The sequence below is a fragment of the Eublepharis macularius genome, chromosome 11 (assembly GCF_028583425.1).
Source record: "Eublepharis macularius isolate TG4126 chromosome 11, MPM_Emac_v1.0, whole genome shotgun sequence".
Lineage (NCBI taxonomy): Eukaryota > Metazoa > Chordata > Lepidosauria > Squamata > Eublepharidae > Eublepharis > Eublepharis macularius.
The window spans coordinates 6,329,391-6,356,738 of NC_072800.1; the positions used below are offsets into that span (position 1 = coordinate 6,329,391).

Here is a 27,348-nt window from a genome sequence, read left to right on the forward strand (position 1 = left end):
TTAATGGTAATGATGATTAAGCAGCCAAGTGCTCAGCAGGACTTTGGCACTGCCAAGCTTACAGCATGTGCCACCCATTGGTGTGAGTCCACCCACCATACTGGGCACCTTTTTTGCTGCTGGGAACAGGGTCCGGACGGATCAGGTGCAGATTGGTAGGAAGTAATTCAACTTGTGGATGCCAAGAGCTGCATGATGCTCTTCCCCATCTTGATGTTCTCTCCCACACTCTACATCCAAGCCACAACGTAGGGTTCCCAGGGGCCCTCTAGTGGCGGGCAAATTCCCAGCAGTTTGCCCTGCTGCCCACCGATTGCTGACTCATGAAGCAAGATAAAGGCATTGTTTCAAGAGCGGAAAGGCATTTACAAGGAACGGGGGGAGCATGCGCCGTTGCAAAAAACTCACATGAGAGCCAGGAGGCAGTGGGCTGAGGGGGACAGGGCCCCAAGGGTTTACAGGATGTAAGAGCAGGAGTTGCACAGAATGATTCCTTCTGTCGGTGGCTTCGGTTTGCCACCTTGCCCACCACCCCACTGGTGGTGGGTGGGAGGTGGCAAGCTCCCCGAGGTTGCCCGCCACTGGTAGGCACCCAGGGAACATGCGCCATGTGTGCGCTCCCAACAGGCGCGGCGACATCACTTCCAGATGTGATGTCATCACACAAGCCATGTGAATGTTCTTGCACTTCGTTTGGGGCCAATTTGGGCCCCCAACGGGCAGAATCGCCCCCGTATGGAGCACGGGAGCGCTCATGCGACCGGCACGATGGCATCACTATCAGAAGTGATGTCATCGCATTGGCTCCGGGGCACATGCACACTTTGTGCACGCACGAAGAGGACCCTCGTGAACAACACAAGGTAAGTGCCAGCTGTCCCTACCTCCCAGCAGGAGATAAGAGGGACCTGGCAACCTTAGGCCAGTGGTTGTGCCCACTCCCCTTTTACAGCTTTGAGTGTGGCAGGTCTTGTACAACAGATCTTGTCTAATATTCTATACCTGTTTCATATTTCTGTAATCCTCGTCCTAGTATTTTGTTCATTAGATGTCTCATCCTGTTGTCTGCATTGATTTACACAGTGTAATCTAACTTGAGTCTTCATGAGAAAGGAAGAATGTACCTAAATAAAATAAAGACATAAGTGACAGGGAGGGAGGAGAGAGGATGAAGGAAAGAGAAAGGGATCTGTGACAGAGTGAAACAAGCATCAGAGAAGGGGGGAGGTACCCCCGCCAATTCAGCTGCTTTGGAGCTGTGGAAAGAGTTGCATGTGCTGGAATTTATCAGCAGTAAGTTGACTGCAGGCCTCTACCGTGTGAGGATCTATAGATGGTTGGATGGCAAGACCTCATTTCAAAACAAGTGGGGCACAATTCAAGAAGCTCCCCGAGGTGCATTCAGTGAAATTTCTGAAGGCGTTTTTGAACAGTCTCCCTCCCTCCCCCTCTCTCCTTGTGTTGTGTTTTGTGAAACCTGCTCTGAAGGGCATATCCACAAATTGCACAGGGACGGGGAGCCTTATGGCCTTATGGCTGCCCCACGCCCTGTCATAGCCCAAGTTTCTTAAGGGGCAATGAAGGTTGTATGTCGTCTCTCATGAAATATTGTTGACTTCCAAAAAGTATCAGCAACTGTTGGACAGAATTGAAAACTCCTCTTCTATATTCTGTGCAAGTGCAGACCATCTCAGCATCAGCAGCCTAGTTTACTTAGAAATTCTGCACTCGTGCTGCTGGCTGTTGATGGCTATTTATAAAACAAATGGCATGTGAAGTAACCTGGGCACCATTTTTAGAACAAATGCCTGTACATTCTGGGAAATCAGATTCCTGAAACAATTCAAGGCTGTGGATGTTCAGTAGAATGCCATCTGGTTTATTTTCCTCTTTGGGGTTTCAAACAAGCCCTTCAGCGTTGTCAGAAGAGACCAAATGGCAAAAGAGGAAATCTCTAGGAGTAAAGAATAGAAAGGAATTTTAGCATTTGTCTTGAAGACTCTACTGAAGGCACAGTTAGCAGTGCACCAATGGAGAGCAGAATAGGGTCCATCAGTTGGCTGCTGCTGGTTGCAAGAGCTGAGCAAATGCTCGAGTAGATGGACCTTGGTCTGATTCTGTAAGGTACTTCCTATGTTCTTAAGCAATATCTTTAAAATCCCGTAACCATTCAGGTATAATTGATCTTGCTTCAAAAATATTTGCACTGTGGCACAATACAGTAATCCTAGGAAAGAAAAGCCCTGACCTGGATAGCCCAGGTGAGCTTGGTCTCGTCAGATCTCAGAAGCTAAGGAGGGTCAGCCTTGGTTAATAATTGGATGGGAGACTTCCAAGGAAGACCAGGGCTGCACAGGCAGGCAATGGCAAACCACTTCTGTTAGTCTCTTGCCATGCAAACCCCACCAGGGGTCACCATAAGTAAGCTATGACTTGAGGACACTCTCCACCACCACCAGGAAAGAAAAAAGTACAGAATTCAGGACTGAAGTCAGCAAGGGTTGCCAGCTTCCAGGTGGTGGCTGGAGATCTTCCAGAATTATAACTAATCTCCAGACTACAGAGATCAGTTCCCCTGGAGGAAATGGTTGCTTTAGAGGGTGGACTGAATGGCGTTATACCCCATTGAGGCCCCTCCCCTCCCCAAGCCCCACCCTCCCCAGACCCCACTCTCAAAATCTCTAAATTTCCCTACCAAGAGCTGGCAACCTTAACGTCAATCCACCCTGCACCACAAGGTTGGATCTATGGACCCTGGCCATTGGATTAACTCCCTGTGCCACCCACCCACAGTTGGAATAAAATGGAGCTGCCGTAAGTTCGTGATCTGTTGCCCCTGACTTCCCCCACTACAGCGGCCAGACTCATAGTATGTCAGCTGAGAATTGCAGTTGCATGCCGGTGGGAACAGAAGCATTTGCAGTTAGCAGAACTGAGTGGTGCAATATCAAGAATAACAGAAATGAAACTTTTGAAATGAAAATGAATGCAAAACACACACACACAAAGTTTCAAACCCCTACTCTACTGTCAGTTCCTTAAAATCTGAATAAAAGTAGGAAGAAAAGGAAGTAGCAGATGATATACCATCAGATAAAATGTGTTCACCACCTTGAATATTTCATTAAAACTTGTGTATAAGAATGGGACCAGAAAATCTCTTAGCAAAGCAGTCTGACAGGACAATTGAGACGCTTTGTAATTCTGCCTTTCACCAGTTACTGGCAAGTACAGTTTCATTTTCATGCCTACTCTAGTGATCTGTAATGGGTGTGTATAAGTTCTTTACAGCCTGACATGGGAATTGGCCTTAAAATTGTTGTGAAGTTTGTAAGTTTAACCTCCACATAATAATTTACAAAGCTGCAAATAAACAGAGCTTCCCTCTGTCCATCACAGGATATGAAAATGTCATTCCCTTCCTTTAATGTTATGTCTGCTGCTCTACAGTTCTCAGACGTCTCTGTGGAATTTAGAAATAATAATAGCATGAGATTACGGGTTCCCCCTGTTTTGGAACCTGACAGGCACAAGACGTTTCAGATTGCCTCCTGTCTTTGTCTGTAATTTTCTGCTGGTGCAATTCCCATGAAATGTGACACTTGGTGCTATGCAGACCCTGTGAAAAATGAGGAAATAGAATATGAAAAAAGTACATCCTTAACTGGTGGTGAGCATAGAACTGCATTGTCCACTTCAGCAGACCCTGGGGGCATTTAAAGATATTTTGAATCCTGTGGGAGTTCTGTTGCTTTGATATAAACACCAGCACACCGATGCTGTCCGTGTGACATGTGTGAGTAAATAAGCTGGAAGGGCATTCATTCCCCCTTAATCTTAGAAATATGTGATTGGTAAACCTGATTCTCGATAGAGGGAGTTTTGCTTGTAGAAACCTTATACATGCAAGGCAGAGCTATGATCAGTGGTGATGTAAGGTATTAACATTTAATGCCCCAAACCCCAATTCAACCATGCAGATTTGTTGCACATGTGTTGGGAATGATGAAAACCCTGATGTGGATTCAAAACGTCTTTAAAGGGCTTAGATTTCTTATGGAGAAGAAAAGGCACATGTTTGTTTGAAGTAGTAGTTATGGGAGCTGTGGGGTGGGGAACATAGGTTGTGGCTTTGAGCTTCAGCTGCCTGATGAATGAGGGAGATCAAATGAGGTTGGTTGGTTCCCACCCATGATGACTAGTTTCCATTTATTTTTATTTTATTTTATTACATTTGTATTCTACTTTCCGTGAAAACCAGGCTCAGTGCGGATCACAGTAGACATATAAAACAGGCGGCATAATCATTAAAACACTTCAATATAATCGCGTAATTGTTCTGTAGGCACTTAATACCTTGAAAGGTTTGTTTCTACCTCTGACATTTGTGGAAGCCATCTCCAGAATGATATTCCAGAAGTTTTGTATTGTCAAAAGACATTTGGTTGTGTACAAGATACATACAATTAGAAAACCAAAGAATGACAATTCAAGCTAAACATGTTCAAAAACCCTCTGCTTTACTTCAGTCATTTATGTTCATTCCTGTTACAGGGGAGACAGCTATTAACGATGCTAGCAGTTTAGAAATCCTTTATTGAGCTCTATTAAGAAGTGGCTTGGCTTGGGCTCCAAGAGGTCACATCCTGAAAGCTCAGCAGCCGGTCAGTGCCCATGGTCCTTTTCTCCTTGCCCTCTGGTCCCGCAGGATTGTACTTAATAACCAAACACAGATTTCCTTAGCATAAGAGGCAAAAAAATTGCTCAGGCAGGTTGCTGAATGGGAATTGAATGGAGTCGTGTTTTGTGCGTCAGAGCAGAGAAAACGGGAGTTTCCTTTGATGTGTGTAGCCCAGCAGCCAGTTGTACAAGAGTCGAAACCATTCCTTGAATCCAGGATTACTGATTTCCTAATGTGAATTTGCTGCTGTGGACCTGGGTTTTAGCAGGATTCAGAAGTTAGCTGCAGATGATCTTGAAAAATCAGATAGAGATGTGATGTTGGGACGAAGTCAATTTGACTTTGTTAGATCAAGTGAACAATTTCGGGGCACCGCTGGACCCGTCTGTTCTTTTTTGAAACATAAGCAGGAGGGGTTTCTTTTTTTTTATCCAATTCAGAAACTTGTTTCCCTCTTCGACTCTGCTGACCTACCAACACTGATATACGCTGCTGCGTCTTCCAGATTGGACCACTGTAATGAGCTTTGCCTGAGGACACCTTGGAAGATAACAATTCCTTGTGCAAAGGCTGTGCAAAACGCAATGGTTTGCATTAGGACTAACACTGGCCGTTGTGCAGTTTTACAACAGTTGCACTGCATGTCTATGTGTTTCTGGGTGCAATTCAAGGCCCCAGTTTTAAACATTTTAAAGCCTTGATGACCTGGGACTTACAAACTTAAAACACTACCACCCCCTTGCCATCTTAGGTCAGCCCCTAACTGCCTTGTAAAGGTACCTACTTTTAGTGACATACGTCGGGCCTCCGTAAGATCCTCAATATTTTTGGGTGGGAAACCCTGCTTTGGAAACTATCTTCCAGAGGAGGTGTAAAGACCACCTTGCCTTGACTAGTTAGTTACTACAGGCTATGTAAAGCCATGTTAGGTCAGTGCACTTTTTGCTAAAATTTTGAGCTCTTGTTCTTTCTCTGATTTGTTGCAAGCAGATGTGGTTTAAATTAAAATGTTCTTAATAGAACTGAAGGCCCAGGTTTGTATTTTGTGCTTTTTAGAGATAGTGGTCTTTTTTTGTTTTTCTACATTATTGTTGCTGTTGTGTTGTATGATTGATTTAATTCTCCACATTGTAAACTGCTTCGAGTGAAGACATAGGCAAGATAGCAATGTTTGAAATAAATTACATGTGTGTTTCTTTAACTTGCAGTTAGTGAAAGGCATTATTTCAAGGTTCTCAATTAACCATAGACTAGATATCAGCATCTGGAGCCCCGGAGTCAATTCTGGTCCCCTGTATAGATGGCAGTCCCCACGTATAGATGGCAGTTGCCAGGCTGAAGGCAAGAACTATGAATAGTGGCTTTTGACACGGTACTTGCAAGTAACCCCTTTGGGGTCCCCGGGCCCCTAACAACCCTCCCCTTTCAGAATGGCCATGCAGGGACAGACGTTGCTGATTAGAGCCCCAGAGCAACTTCCATGGCAAAATGGAAAGAGCTCTCACCATATAATTTGTCCCCATCTTGTTCCAGAGTTGTATTTGTACTGTACAGTTTAATGATGATCAAACTGAGCGTAGAATAGAATAGTGAGCTTGATTTTGTGTTCATGTTACAGCCGGGATCTGTTCCTGTTCCCGAGATTAATCTAAGGGTCCGTGGAGAGCGTGGTCCTGTGAAATTTCTTCTTGTGAACAATGTCCTAAAACTACAAGCACAGAGTCAATGCAGATCTCCTGCCCCCTAGTGGTATATTAATAGTTTCTCTTCTTTATCCTTCATCCAGAATTTTAACCAGGAGACAGAACTGGGCAGCACCCTAGCCTAAGGTTGGGCTGTATCAGAGGGACCAGTACAGTTTTCTTTTTAAAAAATTAAGGAGACAGAGAAAGAAAGACAGAGTGTGGAAGAAGCAGAGGGAGATGGAGAAAGACACACACACAGGGAAACCCATCTTCCATGTTATAGATTGTGGGTCCCCAGTCTGTGAAAAGGGTGGAGAATGATGATCAAAATGTTAAAATGTCAGCTACCACAGCTAAGAAAGAATGTTGTGAGGAGGGCAGCTGAAGACTGGCATTGGTGTTTACACCATCAGCCACATGGTATTTTAGATTAGGCAGGGGGATATGCTTAGTTAGTCTGATATTGTTAGGTTTTTCTTTCTCTTTGCCTTTCTGTTTTGCTGGGGTCAATTGACTCCTCAGGCTGATTGGAACAGAACTCTTTCCAAAATCCACCTATGCCTTCTACTTTTGTCTCTACATAAACTCCTTTTTCTTTTACGTTATGTTTCTTTGGGTTCATTCAGTCCACCCCCACCACCACCACCACCACCACCACCACTGCCTTAAGGAAGGAAGGAAACATTAGGTATGCTTCTGCTTGTCATCAAAGCTATGTCTCAATATAAGCACAACAGCACCTTTCCCAAAACACCTGCTGGTGGTAGCAGCCAAAGTCACCCTTCTTCCCATTTTGGGATTTCCTATCAACCTTCCCTGAACACAGTGACGGATGACTTAGGTCACCATACCAGGTAATAAAAGTGATCCTGCACTGGGCAGGGGTTTGGACTAGATGGTCTGTATGGCCCCTTCCAACTCTATGATTCTATCATTCTATGATTCTATGTATGCAGTACATGCCTGGCCAGTAGTCTAGCATACACAAAAGAGAGCATCACGGAACAAAGCTAAACAAACACAATAAGCCATGAAAACTAACTGACATGTGATTTAGTTACTTTTTACGGCTGCTTGTGTTTGTTTGGCCAGTAGTCTAGCCAGACATCTCATCCAGCAATTTAAATGTTTGGGAACGATCTTGAAAAATATTTCTTTAGTTTGTTTATTTCGTTAATTTTATCCATGTCATCTAATGAATGTGGTAGTTTCCATAGAATTCAGGAACAAATAGATTTCACCTCTGCATATTTGGGAAGAGAATTCTTGGGGATTTATTGGCAATCCAACTGTCTCTTGCAAGCCTTCCGTGCATTTATATACTTAATTATTGAGTAGCATTACTTTTAGATTATTTTGATAATGTGAGGAGTGATGTGTTACCATTTTTATCACTTTTGGAAAAGTTTAACATGTAAATTATTGCAACACAATTTATTGTTGATCTTAGCTCTCTTGCACATACAGATCTAGTCACGGGGGTGAAGGGATTACAAAGAGCATAGGGAAAACCTCCACAGTCCAAGGCGCAATTGTCCGTTTGAAAGAACTCTAAACAAAGGGAATGCTCTGATAATGCGTCCAAACATAGAGAGCAGTGAACTGTCTGGCTGGCAAAGGTGCCAGCTAAGACCAAGAGCTACACAGTGAAACATTGCTCAGGGCCAGCCTTGTTGCTTCAGAAGACTGCCATCGTGTTTCCCCAAAGGTAGACATGGGCACGAACGGAAAAAACACCCGAACATGGTATTCATTGTTAATTGCCATCCACGAACAACGAACATTGATGAACATGACCTGTTCATGAACATGTTTGTTGTTCGTTGTTTGTAGGGGCCAGCAGGCTCTCCTCCAGCCATCAAGATCCCTACTGCGCCACTCCCAGAAGCCCTACCTGAGCAGACAGCAGGAAATGTACCAGTAATAAATAATAGCTTGGCCCCAGAGCCTGGCAGCAGCCCTGGAACTTGAAGGGGTAGGTCCCTACCGCACCGCTCCCAGAAACCTTACCTGAGCAGGCAGCAGGAAAGGTACCAGTAATAAATAATAGCTTGGCCCAGAGCCTGGCAGCAGCCCTAGAACTTGAAGAGGTAAATCCCTATCCCACCACACACAAAGAAAATTCAAGCTCCAACGCACTCTCCCTGTCTCTCTCTCAAAATGCCAACAGTAACTGTCTCTCCCTCACTGTCTGCAAAACCAGAGCTGGGAGCCCCCTCCCCCCTGCTCTTTGCTTCCTTGTAACAAATTTGGAGCTCCACACTTGAAAGGAAGATTTGCCTACCAAGCTAAATTGGGCTTAGATTGGGGTTTCCAGGGCAACAGCAAGAGTTCAGACAGAGTTCAGGCAGTCCCTGCCTCTGGTTGCCAAGGGAATTGATTGCAGATGCCAAATTGTCTGGCTTGACGAACAGCAACGAACGAACGAGGCTTGCAATGACCACCTGTTTGTTTAGAATGGGGCCTCTCGAACAGCTTGATCATGAACAGCTGATTGGGTTGTTCGTGGCTTTTTTTAGTTCGTATTGCTTTTCGTGCCCATCTCTACCCAAAGGATCTGTGACTGGCTAGAATTACTGGGGAGGGAGGAAACATGTTTAAACATAATCGTTACTGGGCACCAGAGGCAAGTGAGGGACAAATTTCTGTGAACAACAGGCAACCATGAGCTGTTAGGTGCTTTCAGGGGGTTCCCTCCTCCAAAAGCCACATTTTTTGTTTCAGGTATTACCTTGAGCAAGTATGTTGTGGTTTCCAAAATGTGAAAAGGCCATGGACATTTTGAGTGACTGGAACACTGAAATGCAAACAAGGCATCTGTGCTAGTGATAAACCAGTATTTGCACGAGTAAGGAGGTGCAGTCTGCGCCTTGGGAAATGGTCCCCCCCCCACCCACACGGGAAAGTCTCATTTCCTCAAATGCTGCAAAAGTGAAAGTCTGACAATAAAGATGAAAACTGACAATAGTGGGAAACGTCCAAGGGCCGTGCCCATCGCTTGCTCCAGGAAATTTGTTTCCTGATCTATCAGACACCCAAGGAGATGAATATACTCTATGAGCCTGCAGTTGTAAATAACTCTCCAGCACAGAAGCTGTGGGAAAATTACGGAATAGGGTACTGGAAGCACCGTTGGTACAGCATTTTTGGGAAATGCATAAAGATCCCAGGGAATTTCGCTTCACCATCCTGCAAGTAATTAGAGATACAGTATCCTCCAACTTAAAACAGCAACTGTTAAGGAGGGAAGCATTTTGGATTTTTCAGTTGGACACAGTACACCCAAATGGGTTGAATCAAACTTTAGATTGGTCGAGTTACCTGTAAGAGTAGGAGGTCTGTTTGTGGTTGCTAGATCTCTTTGCCTTCGTGGTTCAGGAACAGTTTGGGTATTTATGTGGCTTGACAACCCTAGGTCATGATCCTTTACCTTTAAATAGTTTGAGGGGTTCCTCCCGCTTTGTCAGCATTTGTTATAAACTGGAATGACATGTGATCCTCTAGTAACTACGATTCCAGATGGATTAAGAGAAGTGACTAGTCATAAGAGATATGGAGTACTTGGAGCTGTGAGTATGTGAAATGGATCAATTCTTTAACACACCGTTTCAGTTAGTCTGAAGATATTTATTGCTATGTATGTATATCATTATTGCTTAAGGAGATAAATGCTAAAAGAACCCTCTTGACAAAGGAAGCACGAAACAAGAGAGGTGCTGGCGTCCTGTTGAGGGTTTCTGGATGGCTGTGAATTCTCCTCCTGCTTGGAGACTGGGAGTCCTGGCGGCTCCCCCGCCCGAGAGACAGCATCCACGTGAGCCACTTCTGCTTGTGGGTATTTGCTTGGGAAAGAATTAAAAGACTATTACATAAAGACTGAGTATTCCCAGCCTTTGACACGAAATATAAAAGAAGAAGTGGTGCGTCAAGCATCTTCATTGGGACTCTACTAACATTGGACTTTCAAAGCAAGATTATATATGAAATTGATATTGTGATTGCCTATGAATTTTTGGAATTGTAAATTGTTATGTGAGTTGCACTGTGCACTTTAGAAGGTGTGGATGGTGAGCCTATGGTTCTTTAATGAAAGAAAGACGTAAGCGGATATTATTGCATGGTGCACTTTAAATACTTGATTGTTTCCGCGGTTTGTCATTGCTTGCAGTGAATGTTCAGGGAAGCCTGATGGAGGGAGGACATGCCAACTACTGTTTGTAAGTGTGAGTTTTCAATAGCCAACATTTGATGTAAATGTCTTCAACTTTAACAGAGTGGCTAGCTTTGACTCTATTAAAGAGACAAGATCTTGGCTGTTCTGTGATCATGGCTAATTGAAAGCTCTGTTTCTTTGATGCTGGGAACAAAAAGCAGGACGCTACCATTTTCCCCAATGAGGATCCAAAGCAACTTATATCATTCTCCTCTCATCCACTGTATCCTCACAACATCCCTGTGAGGTAGGTTGGGCTTAGAGTTTGTGCACCCAGAAAGCTTCCAAAGCAGAGTGAAGATATGAATCTGTCTCCCAGATCCCAGTTTGGTACTCTTAACTACTACACCACGCTGGCTCTCCTCTAGTTTTGAAGGTCAAAAATAGTGGTTCTTTGTTTAAATAAATCACAATTTTGCATATAATTTTGATTATAAACTGTAGTTTTTGCAACCACGTTGGCATCTTCTCCTCGAATTTGCTTTGTAACATTTCTGTTCTCCCTAATCACTCAAGAACAAGAAGCAGTATTAACAAATCCATCACTTTAAAATTTTCTGGCAGCGTGATTCAAGTGAACGTGAATTGGTGGCTAAGGGCAGACTGAATTCTTTTTAGAGAGCTTGCATAAAATAGCTTGAATAGCTTTCCTACAGTTGATTGAATTAAAAACCTCTGCTACACCTGGATTAGCACAAGTTTCATCGAGGCGTGCCATTTCATCTGTTGAAATGAATACTTGCTTGGACAAAGTAATCCAAAAGGCTGTTCTTAACAAGTCATGGTTTTAAAGCAAGCTTGTACCAAGCAGCAGATCAGATATATTTTATTTTCAAAGTCCGCAACAGGAGACCTTGAACTCGCACCTTGAGCCATAGCAGCCCCCCTAGATGAACCCCCAAACCTTGCAAACAAGAGTTCAGCTTCAAGATGCACTTTTCTCTGGCCCCAGCAGCCACCTCTGCTTGCCCCCTCAGGGGCAGGTCTTACTGGAACACCAGCTCTTCTTCCTCCAGCCAAAGGTGGGAGGCGAGTACCAATGACAGCTTGTTGTTTCCCCTGCCCATGTGAATGCCACTGCCACATCCTCCAGTTTGCAAGATCTTAGCAAGTCTGTTAATGGTAGGATGTTTTGGAGATCTTTCATTCATAAGGTCGCTATAGGTCGGAGGTGACTTGATGGCACATAACACATACACACATTTTATTAATGAGGGAATAGGCAAAGCTCTTGTTGAACTCACTGTTCTGGGAAGTGAGCCAAGTACCATCCCAGTACTCTTTTAGATCAGATTTTTTAAACTGAAAAGACCTTTTTAAAATAATGAAGAGTTTTTATTTATTAATTTATATCCCTCTTTTCTCGTGGCTTACTTCATTTTCGACTTCGCCTCACAGCAACCCAGTGGGAGTAGGTTAGGCAGAGGGTGTATGGTTAACCCAGCAATCTTCCATGGCAACGTCAGGATTGGAACCTGGGTCTCCCAGATCTAGAGTTGCTAACTTCCAGGACAGGCCTGGAGATTTCCTGGAATTACAACTGATCTCCAGGAAACAATGATCAGTTCCCCTGGAGGAAATGGCAGCTTCAGAGGGTGGCTCCCTGCTGAAGTCCCTCCCCTCCCCAAACTCCACCCTCCCCAAGTATGACTCCCAGATCTCCAGGAATTTCCCAGGCTGGGGCTAGCAACCCTACTCAGATCCTAGTCCAACGCTCTTACCACTACACCACGATGGCTCTCATTTTCACTCTCTTTTATTATTACTAACATACTATAATTGGAAACCCTGCTTCATGGAATTCTGTGATCCCTACATGCTTATTCTTGGTGTTGCATAGCCTTCAAAGAAACAAAATAAATACAAAAGAATGAATTATTGATTACCATCATAGATAGGATTGCCAGTCAGCCGGTGGGGGTGGGGGTGGGGGATCCCAGCTTCCTCCCCCTGCCACCACTCACCTGGCTGGTGGGGAGAAAGGCGTGGGAATGGGCCTCCTGGAGCTCCCTCCCAGCGCAGCTTGATGATGTCATTCTCAGGAGTGATGTCATCACGCAGGCCCCAGGAGTACTCCCAGGCTTCACACCAAGCAGATTTGGCCCATTTGGCAGCCCAAATTGACCCAGTGTGAAGCCCGGAAACACTCCCAGGGCCTGTGCGATGACATCACTCCCAGAAGTGACGTCATGGTGCCTTTCCAGGAGAAGACTCCAAAGGTAAGTGCCACCTCCACCCCCACTGGGCTGGTAAGAGGACCTGGAAACTCTAATCATAGACAAAAATACATACAGTATCAGAATATTTACATAAAAACCATTACAGAGATTATATAAAAATAGCAAACATTCATTACATTAATAGAGAATTATGATAGAGTCTACTAGCTGTACAAAATCTGACAACTCTATCCAAAGCTCATGGTACAAGAGAAGAATACGATTCCTCTGATCTGCCAGAGATTTGGGGGAGGATAACCGCCCTGACCCCATTTGTGGGGAGGGCGGGGTATAAATCAAATAAAATAAATAAAATAAATTTTTAAAAAGTGTGTCTAAGATCGGCATTAAAAGATCAGTGCAGTAAAACATGCCCAACAGTTTCAGCTTGCTGTATATAATGTCTTAACTTCTTAGGTGTTGTTCAGTTGTGTCAGTGGCTTGATTAATGTGGTTTACTGTAATGTTTGTATGCTACATTCTGTGATTCTAAACTAAGGTTTGTCCCTGGTTTGTATTAACTGCAGTTTGTTATGATGTCCCAGGTGCTTCTGTTGCACCTTCCCCTACGTATAAAGTCTTAGTTACAGAGGAGTCAAAAAACCTTGTTTCTCCCACTGCCATTGACTCTCTCACAATCCTGGGTCACACTCTTCATCTCTCTCTGACCATCTTAGCCCTCTGTCCATCCCCTCCCTTAGACTTCATTCCCTCCTAAAACGAAGCCTAAGTACCCTGTGATGGAAATGAGTGCTAGGAAGCATTCTGCTAGTAGAGGTTGTTCCCCCAAGTCCGTGGGCACCTTTGAAATTTTAAAGCAGGGTGGTGGGTGCAACCATGAAATGACTGGCATGAGGCGGAGCCAAGCAAAAAATGGGTGCCACAGGAGTGGAGCAAAGCACCCATGCACACCTGAGGAAGGGGAGTGGGGAATATAAACACACACACACACAGAAAAGATGAAGATCACTGGAGAAAAGGGGGATAAAACAGAGAGAAGATTACCAAGAGGGGAAAGGGATGCTCCATTGCTCCCTAGCCCCCATCACCTCACAGCTGATCTGCCGGGTCTGTTTACAGGGTCTTGGATCCTTCTCCAATGAGAGATGTGGAGGGTCCAGGTGGAAAGCCCCTTTCTTTCTATGAAGGCAGCCGTTTACTGGATTGCCTTCACAATGGCCCTTCCTACTTCCTTGAAGTACATTTTTTTTCAAGTACTTCATTTAATGAGCAAGACTGTAGTATGACCAACACTGAAGTGGCCCAAAGGTTTAGTTCGCAGAAACAGCAGTGCTCAGTTTCAGGTTGCTGAAGAAGAGGACCTGGAGATGCTGGCTATGATCCTTAGGGTGGTACACTTTCAAGCACACCTGCCTCTCCCATGGCCTCAGACTCCTTCATGGCATCATAGCTCTCATAGAACTCTGCTTATGCTCGCTTCCTGGGCTCAGTCACCTCAAACTTGTACAAAGATGCACATCCCAAGGAAAAAAATAAACGCTATTACGATGTGTTTTCTCAGACGGCTGGCCAAGAGGCCTCTCATCGGTGGTTTGGCCAACAAAGCAGATGTCAAGGTTGATGACTTCCCCTCACGGAGTAAGTGTTGAGTGCCTGGGGAGGTATCTGCAGGCACCATGGCACCAATGGGCTCCATGTTGGGGCACCGTACAGCAGAAGAGGTCTTGTCCGTTGCAGGATGCTCAAAGTTCATTTCCCAGTGGTGTAGGCACCATCCATCAGAGGAAAGCACCTTTGCTAACAGAGCAGATTTCTCAGGATACTATCCAATGTATGTTCCTCTACACTTCGTCCTGTCTCATTCTGTAGCCTTCTATTGTGCCTGATTTCAGATTCTAAACTCCTTGGAAGTAACTCCTTATCTTGCCATTACGCTATATCCTGTTACTGTGTTTTCCTGCCCATTGATGGCATTGTGTGAAGATTTACAGTTTGCCTGAGAGAAGAACGCCCAGCTCTGCTCATTGGCAAAGTCCATCAGCAAAATCCATCTTCCAGCCCTTTTGGGATGGCACCAATTAGACTGAGGGCAAGAGCTATGCTAGGAGTTTCTTCCCTGACTTGTTAGTTTTTTGTCTTTGCTTTTAATGTTACAAGAAATGTTTTGAGCAACATATTTTTTAAGCACATATGTAACTTTCCCTGTGTTTTCAAGATGAGCACCACCTTAAAGGGCGGAAGGGGCTTAGTAGACTGGCTGATTTGAAAAGAAGTTGGAATTCCAGGCTAGTGTGCCACGCATAATTGATAGTGATTGATAAAAGGGAGCAGACATCTGCAATTCCTTTCTTTGCAGCATCTCAATAGGCTCAAACGGGGGGCAGCTGTGGAAAATAATTTTCTTCGTCTTTTAAGATTTGGTTGATTTGGTGCATCATGTTCCTCTCTTCATACCTTCAAAGTCAGGATTAACTTATGTTTATCTTGAGAGAGGGCTTAAAGCTATAATGATCTTTGAGAGGTTAAATCCTTGGCATGCCTCTCAGGAGATTTGTGACACCGGGCTGTGACTTTATGAGTTTGAATGCTACTCGCAACCCCTTTCACTCTGCGCTGCTTAAAAGGAAAAGGGTTTGCTATTTGTTTATGAATTTTTCATCAAGGAACTTGGACACCATCTCTTCCGGGTAATCCCTACTTATTCTTACCAAACTTTTAAAGAGAGGATATTTTATTTGCTTTGGAAATTAGGCTGGCTGACTAGTCGGCTGTGCAGTGACCCTTTTTGGCTTACTGGGGATTTGAACCCTGGTCTGAGAGCAACATTTGTTAATCTGATCTGTGACTAGTTTTTTTTCCATATTAGTACCGTTTTTACTGCTAACTGATGCCACATATTTGACCTTTGCTGCCCAGCCTGTGTTAGATTCCACCAGCAACTTAACATAAACTAGCAGGGGTCCTAATTAAGCAACAGGATCTATCAGAGTTTCTAAAGAGGTGTCCATTCATCAGCATTTTTGGTATCAAAAGACAATGTCATGAGTCTAAAGAACCACAAGTGGCATTTTGCGTGTGGCTTTTCATCTTCTTGCATTCCATTGTTAAACCTTGGAAAGTCACTTTGACAGTTCAGGAGAAGTTTACAAATGGCATACAGATAGATCAAGTTGGGCAGCCATGTTAGTCTGATTTTAGCAATAGAAAAAAACAGGAGTCCAGTAGCACTTATAAGACTTACAAAATTTGTGGTAGAGTATGAGCTTTCATGGGTCACAGCTCACTTCTTCAGAAACAGCTAGAATGTGAGTCCATCTGTCCTTATATCTTGGAGAGTGGAGTGATTTCAGATGCCAAATGACAATAGCAGGTAATTGTCAATAGCTGGTGAATGGCAATAGCAAGCAGGATTGGATTTAGGTGGGATATGCAGAGAGGTAGTAGGTGTGGAGAAGTCAGCATTGGTAATGAGACAGGAAATCTAGGTCTTGATTCAGTCCAGGTAGATTCATTGTCTTGAGCTTATCAGTTGCAATTCAGCCGTCACTCCTTTTAATCTCCCATTGAAATTCCTCTGCAGGATAACTGCTGCTTTTAGGTCAGCCACTGAACATTCTGGAAGGTTAAAATGTTCCCTCACTGGTTTTTTAATGTTGTGGTTTCTGATGTCAGACTTATGTCCATTAATTCTTTGTCGAAGGGACTGGAAGGGCATTACTGACATGTGATGGCATAAATCACATATAAGGACAGATGGATTCACGTTCGAGCAGTATCTGAAGAAGTGAGCTGTCACTCATGAAAGCTCATACCCTACCACAAATTTTGTTAGTTTTATAGGTGCTACTGGACTCTTGCTCTTTTCTACTGCTAAATGGCATACAGTGTGGTAGAAGGGCTGCAGCTACTGGAGGGATTGTTGAGAATCTGAGGCACACGCCCCCTGAATGAGCAGAAGTGGCTCTTGAGATCCAAGATGTTGTCGGCCGCATCATCTCCCTCTGTCCATTTCCAGTGTTTCACCCAGTCTGATGACATTTCCAGAGTCTCTGTTGTGACTACTTCTCTTTGCTGCTCCTTCCCCATCCTGGAGTGTAATCCCAGCTTCCCCATCCAGATGTTGTCTACTTGTGCTGTACCTTAAGGTCCTCTGTTCCTCTTAGGTTTTATCAGGCGTGCCACAGTACTGCAGCCCAAGCTCTGCTTATGACCTGAGTTCGATCCTGGCAGAAGCCAGGTTCAGGTAGCCAGCTCAAGGTTGACTCAGCCTTCCAGCCTTCCGAGGGCCGTAAAATGAGTACCCAGTTTCCTGGGGGTAAAGTGTGGAAGACTGGGGAAGGCCCACCCCAGTAACAAACCACCCCGTTACAAAAGTCTGCCAAGAAAATGTCATGATGCGACATCCCCCCATGGGTCAGTAATGACTCGATGCTTGCGCAGGGGACTACCTTTACAATTTTATGTGGAGAACAGAGAGAAGAAAGTAAAGTTTCTCACATGGACACAAGTAGCCTTAATAGCCATTTTACCACACGTCTGCTCTGGACATTTTACCAAATCTCCCTTACCAACTGGCAGGATTATATGGATAACTGACAGAACCTTGGGTGAGAGAACTCTCTTCGGGGTGATGTGGCCATCTTCCTGGGCTCTCGGAGATGCTTTGAGGTCCGCCATCTTCCTTGAACTGCAGTTCACACAAATTGCTCATGAACTGCCTGCCTCACTGCTTATGGCTGCCTACCATTTCCCATTCCCAAGATCTTAACCCTTGCAACTGCAGTGAAACCAACAAATTGGTTTGAACTTCTTTTTCATGCTTCCACCATCAGCATGAAGGGGGAATGACTTCCAAGAAAATAATAGTTTTAAAATAACTCCACAATGAGGATGGTCCCCCATGGCAAAAACCAGCAGACTGAGGGAACATATGTTGCTACCTGGAATGGAATAAATGTGCAAAATAATGAAAGAGAGGATCTTAATGAAAACTTTTGTATATGCATGTGTGCTTATGTATACACACAAAACTTAAAAATTAAACCTCCCCAAATTCAACACAGTATTAGTTGCTAGTAACAGTGAGCATCTTTAAATAAGTGCACAACTAAGTTTTGTTTAATTTTTTAAACATGTCAGTATTTTCACCTGCTTCATGTTTAGGTGCCATGTGCAAATACCAGACTTTTGTGTGGGCTACGATTTTCCACTCAGTATCAAATTTCAGGATTATCATATTAAATACATCTCAAGGTAACCTCTGTTCAAAAACCTTCTCAGCATCTGAGGATTCATTCCAGGAAAGACTGACAAACATAATTGAACTATAATCACTCTCTGCTCCTCCAGTACCTGATGTGTCATTTAGAAGAATCTCTCTCTCTCTCTCTCTCTCTCTCTCTCTCTCTCTCTCTCTCTCTCTCTCTCTCTCTCTCTCTCTCTGAGGTACATCTGAAAAGACATACCCTGGCACTACACCTTGGTGTTCACACAGCCATTTTTGGTCACCTAATGAGTTATACTGTTGATCCTTAGCCTATCAAGATGTGATGTATATCTTGACCATTCACTAATTGGATTGCAGAGCTTTTAGCAGATCACCTTAGGTTTTTTGAGGGGGAGGAGTTGACTTTTTTTAAAAGTACCAAAAGTTTTTCTGTTTAGCCTTAGTGTTCCTGTGACCCTAATAGATGGGACATGAATTCCTGAGTGCTTGGAGAATTTATGCCCATCACCTGTGCTCTCTGTATGCATGCACGTAGGCTGTCCCCACAACTGGGATGTGTGCAATGAAATTCAAAATTACCCATAATCAGAAAAGCATTTGAGATGCTCAGATCTTCGGCTTTTTGCCAGACAGACAAATAAGAGACAACTTAAGGACAGTGATCAATGCTATTGAATATTATGACAAGCGTTGTGACAAAGAGGTTGGTTTCTTCTTTGTAGACGCTGAAAAAGCGTTTGACAATTTAAACTGGGACTTTATGTTTGCCACTATGGAAAAGCTACAATTGGGAGAAAGATTCATCAGAGCAATTAAGGAAATTTATAGAGACCAGACTGCAGCAATCGTGGTGAATGATGAATTGACCAAGAAATTGACGATAAGTAAAGGAACAAGACAAGGTTGCCCGTTATCTCCATTGTTGTTCATTTTAGTATTGGAGATTCTGATGATACAAATACGTCAAGATGATGAAATTCGTGGAATAAAAATAAAGGACTATTCATACAAGGTCAGAGCATTTGCGGATGACATAATGTTAATTGTAGAGGACCCATTGGAGAACATGCCAAGAGTGATAGATAAGATCAAGGAGTTTGGAGACTTGGCAGGTTTCTTCATTAACAAAAAGAAGTCAAAGATATTATGCAAAAATATGACTAAGCAGAAACAACAATTGTTAATGGAAACAACGGATTGTGAAGTAACAAGTAAAGTGAAATATTTGGGAGTCGAATTAACTGCAAAGAACATAGATCTATTCAAAAACAATTATGAAAAACTATGGACTCAGATAGAGAGAGACTTGATTAAATGGAATAGATTGAATTTGTCATGGTTGGGCAGGATTGCAGCAGTTAAGATGAATGTGTTACCAAGAGTAATGTTTTTGCTACAGACAATACCAATCATCCAAGAGACTCCAAACAATTTGAAAAATGGCAGAGGAAAATATCAGATTTTGTTTGGGCAGGCAAGAAGCCTCGAGTGAAAGTGAAAGTTTTACAAGATGCAAAGGAAAGAGGCGGAATGCAACTGCCCAATCTGAGACTTTATCATGATGCAATCTGCCTAGTTTGGTTGAAAGAATGGATGACATTAAAGAACAAGAAACTATTAGCCCTAGAGGGATATAAAAAAATATTTGGATGGCACGCATATTTATGGCATGACAAAGTAAAGGTCAACTCGATGTTCCTGCATCACTTTGTTCGGAGAAGTCTATACATAATCTGGAAGAAGTACAGAATTTATCTACAAGAAGGAACCCCTTTGTGGGTGGTTCCATATGAGGTGATAGACCCGAGAGCTGTTGATAATGAACAACAATGTTTAACGTATAAAGAAATAACTAAAACTGAAGCATCCAAACTTAGAATAAAGACACAAGAGGAACTATCACCTAACTACGATTGGTTCCAGTATAGACAGATCAGAGACTTATATAATTCGGACTCTGTAAAGGGAGGTATACGAATAGAGAATTCGGAACTAGAGCAGACCCTTCTTAAAGAAGATAAGAAAAGAATATCCAAGGTATACCAAGTACTGTTGAAGTGGTATACCGAGGATGAGATAGTTAAAACACAAATGGTGAAATGGGCTATAAACTTTAATAAAGAAATAACAATGGAGGCATGGGAATACTTGTGGAAAACCACAATGAAGACAACGACATGTATTAATATCAAAGAGAACATTTACAAAATGATCTATCGTTGGTACATGACACCAAAGAAGATTGCGCTAGGGAATTTGAATACTTCTAATAAATGCTGGAAATGTAAGAAGCATGAGGGCTCCCTCTATCATATGTGGTGGTCGTGTGAGGTAGCCAGGCAGTACTGGGGGGAAATAATAAGAGAAATGAGTGAAATTTTACAATTTCAAATTAATAAGAACCCAGAACTCCTGCTACTGAACTTGGGAATGGAGGGAATTCCAGCCCAACACAGGACGTTGATATTTTATATGACAGCAGCAGCTAGACTTTTGTATGTGCAAAAATGGAAAGTACAAGAAGTGCCAACTATTGAAGATTGGACTTACAAATTGCTGTATATGGCTGAAATGGACAAGATGACAAGAAAACTGAGAGATCTGGACTCAGGGCAGTTCAACACAGACTGGGAGAAGCTGAAACAATACCTGGAGAAGAAATGGGAGGTGGGAGGAAAACTGTGGCAGTTTGAGAACTACTGAAGTATTGAAGTAGAGGGGGGAGACTTTACCGGGGGGAGAAGAGATAAATGTGAATTAATAAGCAGTCAGATTAATAGATTGACATATATATAGATATATATAGGTTAACAAACAGAACATAGAGAAAATAATTAATTATAAGGACTAAATATAAGGAGCGATTAACTAACAATATTTTCTTTTTTTTCTGACAAGTTTTGTACCAAACTGAATGTCTGAAGATATAGATGGGTCAAATTGATTGACTACGTGAGGAGAGATATATAGAACTATTATAAAAAGATAGAATGAGTAATATATATAGAGAATAAGTCAAATTGTTTGATATAAACGAATGTATGATCTATATGGTTTATGATATATAGAAATACCTGAAATTGAAAAATTGGGATAAATTGTTTATCTAAGATGGAAACAAAGGCTTACAGTTTGGGCATATAATGTTAAAAATAGTTAAGGATGTACTGCTTAGAATAATGGAGAATATATATTTGTTTTAGATAGAGGAAGCTAATAAAAGTAAGGGAAAGGGGACAAAGGGTTGGAAAGCTGTTGGAAGTCAACAAAAAGGGGGGGGAAAGGGAGGGGGTTAGAGATGAAAAAATTGGGGAAAATTGAATGTAAATGTGGAAATAATGGATTCTAACCTAATAAAAATTTTTCAAAAAAAAAAAAAGAGATGCTCAGATCTTCTAAAAGTTCAAGTGTAACAAAGAGAATTCTCTCATGTTAAAGGAGAGAGCAGCAAACTTTTATGCAGAAAATGGGACAGATTGCTTCCAGTCCAAAAAGAGACGTGGAATTTATATGCTTAGGACTGTCAGCATCTTGTTTACAACATCGTGAGCAAATAAGGTTGCAGGCATGACAAGTACAAATATCTTAAGCTATAAAGCACTCTCGCTTGGTAGTCTGTTCTCCAGAACCAACCCCCAAGTACAAAAATATACATGCCTCTCGTCACCTGTGAAGGACGTGTGTTCCAGGACTGAGCTCCCATTCAAAATACAGATGTTTCAGAGCCTGGAATACTGTGCGGGAAGGAAAGACTCCCGGGAAGCTCTTTTTATGTCTCGCTGTGCGTTTAGTATCAAGTTAAGTTTATCATGTGTCAGTGATACTCAAAAAAAGAAAAAGAAAAAAGCAGCCACTCTAGGATAACCCTGTTATTCAGACCTGATTAATTACTAAGCCTGATTCATGAGCAAGGAGAGTTTAAAGTGAAGTGAAACTACATTAGTTCCTTTGTATAGTAGCATGTAACAGTCTGAATAGCCCGGACTAGGCATATCTCCTCAGAAGCTCCATAGCGTCAGCCATGGTCAGTACTTGAATGGGAGACCAGCAAGGAAGACGAGAGTCGCTGCACAGAGGAAGGAGGTGGCAAACTACCTTTGCTCCTCTCCGGCCTTGACCACCGTATGGCCTTGAGTCATCATGAGTCTGCTGTGCCTTGATAGCACATTTACATAGCAGGGGAGGTATTATATAGACATCCACTGGCTCTTTCTGACTGGAATCCCCTCCCTTTGCTTTTTCAGTCTAGGATGACAAAAGAAATAACAGAATATTAATTCCCATAATCTACAACTGTGCATTACCCTTATGCAAATGTCCCTGTAGTCTGAACACTCTGTCCTTTTTATGTAAAGGGCCTAATATATTCCATAGGAGTGTGTGCTGCTGCTGCTATATTGTCAGCAGTAGCTGACTTCTTGTTTGGGTGAAATTATTAACCCATTGTAGCCTGCCTGGAGCCTAACAGACAGACAGACAGACAGCAATCACAGGTGATTGCTAGGACAATCAGGTAGGTGGAACAGAATAAGAATGATGCCCACTCTGAAAGACTTGGATTTGTACCAAGGATGTCAGAATTATACATCTCTCTTCAGTCTTTCCAGCGGGCTGTCATTGCCAATGGAAACTATTAATAGTTCTTGCCAGTTTACAACACAGCTCAGTGACTGGAATTCAAATTGGTGCACTAAACTAGTCCTTATTCAGTATAAAATATGCTGTCTCTTGGAAAACCGGATTATCATATTAAAGCTGAACAAAATCCAAACAAAGGTTTTGTTCTTCAGTATGTTCCTCATCAGTTCACCCATGCTTGAAGGATGTGGCCTCACTGGCAAGTGGGGCCTGCTGTCTGTGGTCTCACTACTTTTGTTTCCCAAAGATGCATACCAGGAAAGAATAATATTTCAGCCTTCTGGTTTACTTTGGTAACCTCTGGATTTGACTTCTGAAAAGTAGTTTGCATTTATTTATTTATTTATTTATTTATTTATTTATTTATTTATTTATTTATTTATTCAGCTTATGCCCCGCCCTTCCTGCAAGCAGGCTCAGGGCGGCTTGCAACAAAATATACTCTTAAAATACAATAAAAACATTATTAACACATTAATCCAGATAGTATAAAATTCCAGCACCACCAGACAAATCAGGCTACTACAGGATCACCATAAACCACGGGCACCATCATGATGCAAGTCCGGGGCAGCTGAAAAAGGAGGGTATGGTGGTCAGAAGGAGGGACAAAAGACTGGCCCCAGGTCAAAGGCCCGGCAGAACATCTCCTTCTTACAGGCCCTGCGGAACAGTAAAAGGTCCTGCAGGGCCCGGATCTCCACTGGGAGAGCGTTCCACCAGGCTAGGGTCAGGGCTGAAAAAGCCCTGGCCCTAGTTGAAGCCAGCTGAAGGTCCCTCGGGCCGGGGACACCAGAAGCACAAGGCTCTGCAGGGGACATAATGGGCAAGGCGGTATGCAAGTGATTCTGTGTTCTGTATACTTGCTGATCCTCTGAAGCCAAGGGCTTCAGACCTGGCTAGGGGATTCCCTCAGACTCTCCACTTCATCAAACACAGTTGGATGAATTAAAGGTCTTTAATAGGTAATGCTCACTAGAAGTGTACTTGTACATGGTAATTGCCCAGAATGCAAAAGCAGAGTCTTCCAGAAAGGTTTTACCCCAGTCCCCTCCCCCCAGTTCAAAGGACAGTCAGTTAAAATTGGCGCCGCATGAAAATCCTGGCAGAGATGGAGTTCCTCAAGGTCGCTCGGTTCCCAGACGCTCTCTTCCAGCTGCACTGATAAGACTGTTCAGCAGAGGCAGCAAATACAAAGCCTAACAAAAGCACAGTGAAGCAGGAAAGCCACTACACTGCTGCCTATCCCGCCCCCCACCAGATAGACATCCACAGGTATGGCAGGCAGGTGTGTCTGACATTATTTTCCCAAGGTATCCAGCTGACGGCTGTTTAACACTGCTTCATGAGATCTTTTAGCAGGGATGCTAATAATGAACTTGGAGATCGTGTGTTCTATCACTAATCTTCCTCCTTGGTCCAGATTAAATTGGTTGATCAAATGGAGAGGGTTGGGGAAGGGCGTGTTTCATCTGCTTCGCTGCAGATGGTTTCTCAAGTAGCCTTTGAGTTTCCTGCAGTTTTATAATTACAATTTCAAAACATAATTAGAATATTTGTACATTTGAACAATTTGAATATTTGTTCATATAGCAAGAGCAAGAGGGGAACCTGCCGGGACTCATGTGGAGGGGAAATCCACTGCAGTAGGATTACCAGCTGGCCTCGGGAGGGGGAATGCCCTGTCCCTTTGATAGAGGCTTAATGTCGAGAAAAGTCCCATGAAAAGATCAAGCCTTTCATGGCATGGAGGTAAATAGCATTGCCTGATAAATAATTCCTTATTAAAGGAACGAGAATTTTTTTTCCAGGCAACCTTGTCCCTAATGCCCACACCACTCCCTGCTAACTTCCAGGCACTATATTGGGTTGCGACAGCTGAACTCCAGGTTTAGGTTGTTAATATCTCCACCTACACTGTCACGCTCTTACTATTTCATGGGAGTTTGCAGAACTCTAAATGTAGTCATGGGGCTATTTTGCAGACTAATTTATCCTCATGGGGGCCAGCCATTGGCTGTTAGATATAAGGGTTACAAAAGTATGGTTTATCTTAAAATCTGTTGTGAGTCATAATTAAGAAACATCATGCAACAGTGGTCTGAAAGTAATGTCCAAAGATCTGGAAAAAAATGTTCCCTCTCCTTCAGTACCGTAGTGCATTTGGTGAAAATTACTCCAGAGAAATTTGAAGGTGTGTAATAATTCAGGCAATAGGAATGTGCAAATACCTGGAAGTGGCCCGATGCCCTGTGGCTTGTGTCGTATCTGCAGGCCTGTCCACACAGAGACCTGAGAGTAGCCCTGCCAACATGTCATCTTATTAAAATGCTGCTTAGGATTCTCAAAGAAGAGCTATAAGTAGGGTTGCTTCAGGCTTGCGGTTCTTTCTTTGGTTGTAGATCCAGAGGATTTAGCTGTGTTCGTCTGTATTGCATTGTCAGATGCATCTGACGTAGAGAGCTGTGGCTCTCGAAAGTTTATGCTACAATAAAGTGGGTTAGTCTTAAAGGTGCTACTGGACTCTTTATATTTCTTTGGTTATAATCACCTACTTAATTCTTGCCTGAGATCTCTTTTTCCAGGCTAAAGCTTTCGTGAGAAATCAAAGGGCATTGAATTTTGTAAAAACCGTGGGTGTAGCACCTGTCAACATCAAGGCACTTATTTTCTGCAGCTTCTTCTTGGCTCTGGTAGCCAGTGCAGTGGAGCAGTTCAAGCGTCCCTTGGAGATGCTTAGGGGTAGTTGTTTCATCTTGAGGCCACACTGAGAGCTGGTGTGGTGTGGCTATAACGTCAGACTAGGACCTAGGAAACCCAAATCCCTACTTTGCCACAGAAGGTCGCTGGCTGACCTTCTGCCACTCACACTGTTGGCCCAACCTAACTTATAGGGTTGTTGTAAGGCTAAAAAGGGGTGAAAAGAGGACAGTGTAAACTGCTTGGAGAGCAGTGGTGGTGGAGACTGCCATCAAGTCATAGCCAACCTGTGATGACCCCCCCCCCCCCGCTGGGGTTTTCAAGGCAAGAGACTAACAGAGATGGTTTGCCAGTGCCTGCCTCTGCAACCTTGGTCTCCTTAGAGGTCTCCACTCAATCGCTAACCAAGACCAACCCTGCTTCGCTTCCGAGATCTGATGACACTGGGCTTGGCTGGGCCACCCAGGTCAGGATATCAAGGAGAATAGTGGGATATTAATTAAACATAAATAAACCAGGAGCTGCTTTCTTTGCAGTGTAAGTGACTAGGGACAGGGCTGGATCTGGGGGGGGGGGCAGGGGGGTCACCTGTCCCTGGCGCTGACAAAGAAGGGGTGGTGGACGTGGCTACAAGCTGGGAGCGCATGCCACAGAGCTGGCAGCGGCAGTGCTGGCGGCTGAGCAGAAAGGCTGGGGCAACTGAGCCCTCCTGCTCAGTTGCCCCACGCTGCCGCTGCCAGCGCCTGCTCCCAGCTGGCTGCAGCAGCTGCAGACCAGGCAACTGAGCAGGAAGGCTGGGAGGTCGCCTGTGCACGACCCCAGCTGCCTGCCATGTGGTGGGGCAGCCGGCTTGCAGCTGCTGGCTGGCGAGCGCACAGAATTGTGGGTGCACTCCCGGGAGCGGCGTACTCTGTGTGATGACATCACGCGCAGTGATGTCATCGCGTAGTCTGGGTGTGTGAGCGCACGAGTGGTCACGAGTGCGGCAGCAACCTTGGAGCTGCCCCCAGGTGCCAGCAATCCTTGCTACGGCCCTGGCTAGGGACAGCAGATTTTCCCCGCTTCCCTCAGCAGCTGCCTATGAGCAGGTCCCCAAGCCTTGGCTTTGCATGTTTGAGGCTCATAGATAGCTCCCAGAGGAAGAGGAAGGTGGGAACAATTTGCTTCCGCCTATCTCTTCTGGTTCTGCATAGAATGCATCCCAGGGATTTCAGAAGAATTAACTATGTGTGAAGAACAGTCTTCCAATCTAAACATTTCTGGAGGTTCCCACCTCCATCTGGCGGTGTCCTATGACTGCTGAGCTCTAGGGACAGGAAATAACTCTGTATCCAGTGAGCCGCAAGGCTTGTATTCTAAGGACTGTCAGCTACTGATAATGTCCAACATTTGCAAGAGGAAGTTTCTCCATGGGACAGGCAGGACTTCGCCTGAAAGGCATCTTTTATTCCAACTGTTTGATGACATGCTGTAAAATATTTTTCATTCTGTAAAATCTTTTGTCTACTTTTGCCAGTTGTTGAAACCACAACAGACGGTCTGGTAGCCTTTCCTTCATGTGTTTACAATTTCCGTTCGGTGTATGAAGGGCTGCCCTGTAGCTCCAGCAGATACAGTGTGATTCTACACTGAGGGGCTTCTGATAAGAGTCTTCAGTAGCAGATGAAAATAGTCAGGGATTTCTTTTGAACATGGTTGTGGTTTCTCTGCATGGGGCCCACAAAAGGGCAGCGGCATTTTAGGATGATTCTGAGAGGAAAGAATGCAGCCCTCGATTTACCTGCATGCTTAGCCAATCTGGTTGCCATTGCTGTGTGGGATTTCTAGCTGTCTTCGATTTAGGTTCTGTATTAATTTGAAAAATATGTGTAAGGCATACGAGTTGTACCACACTTGCATCAAATACAAATTAAACCCTTTCCCTCAACCCAAAGAGTTTCACTGCAAAAAGAGCAAACTAAGGGCAAATGGAAGAGAAGAAAAAATAATTTTCACCAAGGCTTACTGTTATTGCAGCTGAATCA

At 43.7% G+C, this 27,348-nt stretch overlaps 1 protein-coding gene and 1 pseudogene across 1 annotated transcript in view; one reads left to right on the top strand and one right to left on the bottom strand.

The window, feature by feature from the left end:
• The window catches only part of FHOD3 (formin homology 2 domain containing 3), a 472,076-nt gene that overhangs the window by 252,338 nt on the left and 192,390 nt on the right, over positions 1-27,348 (top strand).
• Positions 14,143-14,512, bottom strand: LOC129337429 (cytochrome c oxidase subunit 6C-like; annotated as a pseudogene).